Here is a 5,071-nt window from a genome sequence, read left to right on the forward strand (position 1 = left end):
AAGTAATCTGTTTAGGTATGTATAGTGATAAAAATGAAAGTCAAGTTACCAAACTCCTCTTTCACACACTTCATAGTGCAAGGCTCTCAATTAGTGGAAAATCTACCATATGCTTATACCCTTCAGCTGAGTTTAATTCTTATTGTGTCAAATTTATAAAATAAATTTAATTTTAAATTTACCGACCATATGTTGAATTAAACTTGTAATGTCCCAGGATGCCTGCAATAAAATTAATATTCAAATTGGTGAACTAAATTTCCACTGCATAACCCCTACTTCTCCTTATTGTATATCCAATCATTTTTATTCAAACTGCAATGCATAAAGTAGACATGATATCATCCTAGGCCTGCCAATCATATTGATCTAATTAATATAGAAATCCTAATATAAAAGGTACTTCTGTTATAATTGTTATTCCACAAAGATTTTCTCAAAATACTTTATCAAGATTCCGTATTTCAGAATTTCACAACAGAGAATGAAATACTAAAATAATGTCACTTCCTGAAGAAGTAGAGCTTTCACCTCATTTGTGTTTTTATCACTCTTTGAGAGAGGAATGCCGGAAGTAATTATCTTGCATAGGTGAGCATGCTTCTATTTCAGAAACTTGTGCTGCTGACCTAAGTTTGTCTATGTTTTGCATAAAAATGAGCCAGGTGCTTTCTTGTGGGAAGAAGTAGGGGGAATAGTAAGAAAAAGCAAGCAAGGGTTAGGGTAGAGAGAAACAGGGGTTGGAGCAAAGAAAAAAGCCCTCTTTGGGGTTCATTCAAGAAAATATTAAAATGAACTGAAATCTCTTTTTGATGAAAATGTGTTTTCTTAAATATAGAAGCTAAATTTAAACTGTAGTTGCTAAAACAAACAAAAACAATGAAACAGTGATTATCCTGTTTTTGAAAGAGTTAGAATATATCTGTATAAAGTCTTTCTATAGCAAATCTAAGTTCATGTAAACTGGCCTGCTCCTTGAGTTTTATGGTATTGGAAATTTCTAAGAGATGTAGATATTGCAGGAGGCTCTGAAGACCCTCAATATGGTAATCACAGTGCAGAATTCAAGGACTTTGGAGTAAGGCCATGTTTGAAAAGCAGCTTTATGCTTGCTTTTGGGCAATGGCAGAGACTGTGTCTGATCATGCACCACTAGGTAATGATGAGATCCCAATAGCCCATCATGATCCTGGCATTAATTGATCTTTCAGATTTGAAAACAAATATGCTATAACAAAGATGAAACTAGAAATTTTTTTGCTTAAAGGGTATTTCATATTTTCGTTTTTCAAAGTAAAGAATGTGATTTTACCTTCAAAACTTGTTTTCAGAAAAAAATAAAATGACAAGAACCCATATACAAAACCTGGAATTTTTCATTGAACTATTAACTCTTAGCAGAAGAAGTATTTCTGAAGTATTTAAGGACTTCTGAAGTATTTAAGTCTCTCTCCTGGAATCACTTCTAAAATGTCCCTCACTTACATGACTAACCTCCTTGAATATTTCCCAAGTTTGATGTAATTCATCTCATAAAAGCAACAAATAAATTTTAATTATTTAAAACAAAAGAATGAATAAAATAAGGAAGAGAGTCCTGTTCTATTATATGTTTTTAGAGAAAGTTCACATCATTGAAGCAGCTTTGTAACATGCAGAGAGAGCACAGAACTGGCTTAAAAAACAAGAAAAGATTCTGTGTACTTGCATTATTTAAATGTGAACAGCTGCTGTCATCTTGCTCTATGAAAAATGGCAAGCTATATTCACTCAAGTACATTAATTTAATTGTAGTTCATATAGTTTTATACTTGGGATGAGGCTAAAACAAACCAACCAGCTAACCACAGAGGTGTTAATAAAAATAAACTTTAAAATATTAATTATTGTGAGAAGTGACCAAATAAAATTTTTGATTAACAAAAAATTTCCAATTACATAAATAAATTTCATTATTTACTGAAAATTTCAACTATCAGACAGTCCTGATTACAATAAAGAAATACATAAAATGGGAACAATTTAAGTAAATGTGACTTTCTGATTCCTTTCAGAAGGTCTACAGGTCCAACTGCTAGCCACATGAGTCTCTCTGCATTCTCAAGTAGCATGCATTACTCTTCCTAAGAGGTAAGGTGAATGTCAACCTTGTTGTCAAAGTTGGTTTTTGTGGCTCCATTTTTCCTGCCACAGCAAAACCCTGCAGCATCTCATCACACCCGATCCCTTAAATATGGATCCCAACCACCTTCTCTTCTTTGTTAGTCTGTTATTTGCTCCACACATTTTGTTTTCCTTTTTGTAACTGTGTGATACATTGGGGTGAAGGTGGTTGATAGGTCTTCACATTTTCTTTTCTGTATTTAGAAATAGCCTCATCTTCTGTGAGTCCCACCATGCCAGTGTATGGCGGCTGAAGACTACTGTGGGGGTGTTGTCATAGTCTAATTTGGAATCTTCTTTGCATTCCAAAATCTGTGGGCAAGTTTTCAGCCAGCAACTATGGCAACTGTAATAAGAAGAGCTTCTTCACACATGCCCAAATGCATAGCTGCCTTTTATGTTTGTATTCTTGATTTCATGACCTGATGATCTGGCCTTTGCATCCCGAGTTTGTTTAAATTTAGGACCCCTGGAATTTGGGTTCTGTCCAATGGCCCACAGTGGGCAGTCAACATCTAGAATTGTGGTCAAGGTGGGTTCCTAACCAGGAACTGAAGTAGCCATGTAGAATTTCAGATGCAAGGAAGTGTTTTTAATTTCCTTGAATTGTGAGCCTTTCAGAGCCTCTATGCCATCATTCTCTGTATCTTCAACACAGTTGGAACTAATTATTGAATAAAAATATATAAGCACCTTATCAGGCGGTATCATAAGTGATGTCTTCGAGGCCAGAGTAGAAGGGATCCCAGCTATCTCCACAGCAATGTGTCCTGCACCAGCAATGACACTGTAGCTAGGAAATTGTTCCAGCTGAAAAAAATTCCATCACTGGTTATTCCTAGTCTGGCACCAGGAATCTGGCTCTCCTGTGGATGCGAGGGCATGCCACATTTTTGGTACACATCCGACATTCACACAAGTGCCAGCCAGCTTGTGGCACTTGCAGCCACCACCACAACCTTGGCGTCCAGCTCTCCCACCTCTAGGTTTTCTGTTAATTATTTTATTTTCTCTTACCCTGCCTCTTTTACCTCCACTTCTATCATGTAAAAGAATATACATACTCATGATGGCTGGAGTTTCAGTTTAGGTTTCGGGTAGTACTGTAGTCACTGACAGACAGGATAAGGAGAGTGTGTCCTGAGGGGGCAAAAGGGAGAACTGAGCTAGATATTTTTATTTTCCATCCCAGATGCATTTTCCACTACCATCCACTGCTTTCTTTGCCCTTAGAAGTTATTCTCTACCTACAGATTCAAATGAATTCTCTTTCCTTTTAACTGGATCGGTTCAGAACTCAGTTATAGGCACACTCTGGGTTTAGGGGTGTAGTGGTGACAGCTTTCCCCAGTTTTGAATTCTTAAATTCCCAGAAGCCCAGGGCATTTCCTCTAACCATGCCTGTATACAAGGTCTATCTGGAAAAAGTCCAGCCATTCTTAATATAACAAGAATGCTCTGGCTGGAGTAGCTCAGTGGATTGAGCGCAGGCTGTGAACCAAAGTGTCACAGGTTCGATTCCCAGTTAGGCTACATGCCTTGGTTCCAGGCCATGGCCCCCAGTAACCGCACATTGATGTTTATCTCTTTCTCCCTCCTTTTCCTCTCTAAAAATAAATAAAATCTTAAAAAAATAATGCTTTGCACAACATTGATGTAACCTGGCAGCTAGGGAGGGAGAGTGGACTGGCATGCACATGTGAACAATGATGACTTCACTGCACTAGTCAGTGGGGGCAGTAGATGCCCTTGTGTGAGCATGTGTACTATGTAGTCATCACATTCAAAAGCCTGAGTGAATAGAGCAACAAATCTGCATAGAATTTTACATTAAGCTTGAACATCCCTCTGTATAAACTATTCAGATGATTCAGAAGGATTTTGGGGGTGATACAATGAGTGAAGTGCAAATAAAAGTGTGGCACAAACACTTCAAAGATGGTGGAGAATCTGCTGAAAGTGATCCATGTTCTGGAAGGTCTACAACAAGCAGAACCCCTGAGAATGTTGAACGTGTATGGGCTGCAATTAACAAAGACTGGCAACTGACAATACAAGAACTAGAAGCTGATCTGGAGATTCCAAAAACTACTGTGTCCAAGATTCTGATGAAGGATTTTGGCATAAAATATGTCCTGGGAAAATTTGTTTGATGGCTTCTGCTACCAGAGCAGAAGGAACATTGTGCTGTAATTGCTAATGACTTGATACAGACTGCTACTAATGAAACAGATTTCCTCAGAAAGATCATAACCAGAGATGAATGGTGGGTCTACAGCTATGATATAGAAACAAAGGCCCAGTTGACCCAATGGAAGTCTCCTGGTTCTCCATGCCCAAGAAGGTGCAGCAAAGTCACAGCAAGATCAAGACCATGTTAATTGTGTTTTCTGATTGGGAAAGTGTTGTCTACCATGAGTATGCTCCTCTGGGCCAAATAGTTAATAAGGAGTACTACCTTAAAGTTCTTCATTGAGAGATTCAATACTTCAAAAATGGTCACAGCTATGGGTAACTGGTGATTTGCAGCTTCACCACTACAACACGCCTACTCATGCATCGCATCTCCTGTGGAGGTTTTTGGTGAAACATCAATCATTTAGGTGACTTAGCCTCCCTACAGCCCAGATTTGGAACCCTGTGACTTCTGGCTTTTCTCTAAATTAAAATCACTTTTGAGAGAGAATACATCTCAGACCATTGATGAGATTCAGGAAAATACGATGTGGCAACTGATGGTGGTTCCAACAAAGCATTTCGCAGAGTGTTTTGAACAGTGGAAGAGATGTTGGTAGAAGTGTGTGAGGTCCCAAGGTGCCTACTCTGAAGGGGACTGAAGCGTTATTGTCATTTATACAATGTTTCTTGTATCTTGTATCTTCTTCAATATATGTTTCTATTTTTCATA

At 38.0% G+C, this 5,071-nt stretch overlaps 1 pseudogene; it reads right to left on the reverse strand.

The window, feature by feature from the left end:
• Positions 1–2,114: 2,114 nt before the first annotated feature.
• Positions 2,115–3,074, reverse strand: LOC123818685 (annotated as a pseudogene).
• Between the last annotated feature and the right edge of the window lie 1,997 nt (positions 3,075–5,071).

Source organism: Phyllostomus hastatus, unplaced genomic scaffold (assembly GCF_019186645.2).
Source record: "Phyllostomus hastatus isolate PE091 unplaced genomic scaffold, TTU_PhHast_1.1 phas_contig_29, whole genome shotgun sequence".
NCBI lineage: Eukaryota > Metazoa > Chordata > Mammalia > Chiroptera > Phyllostomidae > Phyllostomus > Phyllostomus hastatus.